Below are 2,321 nucleotides of genomic sequence, written 5' to 3'. Positions count from 1 at the left end.
GCCTCTTACGGTTGTCTGGGCCTAGCTGGAGGGTTCCGGTTGCGTTCAGCAATGGAAAACAGGTAACACTGGGGTGTGGATTTATATCGGATGTGCAGATACTGGCCTGACGTCCCTTTGCCCCCAGCTCCCATGGACGTGAATGACACCAAGCACTGGGGCCTTGCTCCTGTGGGGCGGAGTCTGCCCGTTCAGCCTCATCCTGTGCCACACTAAGCCACATTTTGGCTCAAGAGTGCCAAAACCTTGTTCCTGGAGATTTATGGTCCATGTTCCCAAAGTCATGATCATGAGTCATTTCCTTGGACTGTCTTGAGCCTCCGAGGACAAGTGTCTTGTCCAAACAAGCCACAGAAGAGGGAGGGGGATGAACGAAAGGAGGGGGACCCCTGGCAAACCCAGTTGCTTCTCTGAAAGCTCCACCCCCTACTGCAGTGGCCCACTGTGGAATCGATGAGCCACGACTTCTCTATGACCCATGTGACCCCTCCACCTGAAGGGAGACCTTGAGTCCCCAAAAGTAGGGAGTAGTTTGTATTTTACCTGCACTTAACATCCGTGTTTGGAGCCCCTGCTGCATACCAGACCCTGATCTGCCATTTGGGGTTACAAAACTGAAACGATGTTTCTTTGTCCTCAGGGAGCTGGCTGGCAGGGGCCACACGATTGATACAAGACAATTATTTCTTGAGCTTGCATCTCCAATGTATATATACTATTTTCCATATTAAACATTAGTGAAGCTTAACTGCTTTCTTACAGTTGTATTTTTTTTTTAATAAAAACAACTTGAAATTCTAATATTTTCTTCCCACACCCCCAAGGGATCTTGGGCACCCCACTCTGAAGAACATGAAATTATAAACCAGGACGATGGCCGTGTGCGAGGGGTGGCTCTGGTGCTCTGGCACCATGAGGTGGAAATGGCTCCAGCAGGTTTCCTGGGGAATTCCGAGGGGCCCCCAAGATTGCAGCTGGGTCAGCGATGGACTGGGTGCCACCTTGTGGATGACGGCTCCATTGTAACTGCACTTTCCCTTTCCAGGAAGAAAACACAGATGTGCTTCCTGCGAGTCCAGACAAATGGCCTCTAACGTTCATTACTTAAAGGTGAATCTCTCCTCAGTAAGCTGTTACTGCATTTCTTCTCCCTGGTTAGGGATAAGAGTGGCGATTGGCTTTATGCTTATGGCTTTTCTTTTAATCTCAAAGAAACCCTCAAACGACTGCCTCCCTTTGAGAAGGGAGGGCCTGTCCACTGCCTCCCAACCACTCTGACCCCACACCAGGACCCTGGCACCTCTGGTCTAACGAGACTCAGGACAAAGCCACCACCATTCACCCGGGTTCCGCACACGCTCGACGACTTCTGTCCCGGGCTAACCTGAAAGGCCATGGGTGCTAAGAGAGCCCCCGAGAGCCAGCCATGCAGTGAGTGTCCCCACCGGGGTCCCAGGTTTCTGGAAACGGGAACGAGGGGCAGGACAGCTCTGTGGAAAGGGGGCCCCTGTCAAGGGGTCAGGCCAGAGATTGGGGCCTCAGCAAGTCTGTCCTCTGCCCTCTGCGTCCTTTCTCCATCCAGGTCTGGACCCCTGGCTGCTGTCTGGGGCCCTGGGCATCCCCTGGGCAGGCTCTGCCCCCTCTGAGACTGTGGAAGTTTTGATATCAAGCACTCAGGGTCTTTGGACCAACTCAGAGAAAAGAACGTAAGGCACTAGCCCTGTCCTTCACACATCTGTGTGGCTGTCACTATCAGCTACCCGGATGGGCCACAGAGGCCCCGAAGGGGGACCAGGCCAGCTCTCTGGCTGCTTCAGACTAGACCTAAACGTCATTAGAACTGTCACTGTGGTTCTAGAAGCAAACCAAATAGGGTAGGGTTTTCTCCCTAAAGACAATTTTTAGCTGGAAGGACTGACGTTGTTTTCTAGAAACTGCATCATGAACCAGACTGTCCCAGAATCGATGAAAGCCAACGTACTTGATTGGGTGGCGAGCCCAGGCCTTTCCTCCCATCTGCCCGTGCCCCTGATTCTCACTGTGTCCTGTTTCTCCTACCCAGAAGCTTAGGAAACCTGACCTAATCCAAACCCTCTTTTTCCTGACCCATCCCACCCAAATCCAGTACCCTAAATTTAACCCTCGCACCAATCTCCTTAGTATTATCAGGAATGACTCTGGGATGCTCGATTCTGCCAAAGCAGTCTCCAAATGACTCATAAACCCACAGCAACCTCTCCTATGTGGCTTTCCTGCCCACCGTACCCAGGTCTCCGTCCTGGACCCTGCCTGGTCACTCGGGAGCTCCACCCAAGAGCAAT

Source organism: Rhinolophus ferrumequinum, chromosome 15 (assembly GCF_004115265.2).
Source record: "Rhinolophus ferrumequinum isolate MPI-CBG mRhiFer1 chromosome 15, mRhiFer1_v1.p, whole genome shotgun sequence".
In the NCBI taxonomy this organism is placed as follows: Eukaryota; Metazoa; Chordata; class Mammalia; order Chiroptera; family Rhinolophidae; genus Rhinolophus; species Rhinolophus ferrumequinum.
Note: the sequence above shows the minus strand (reverse complement) of the source record.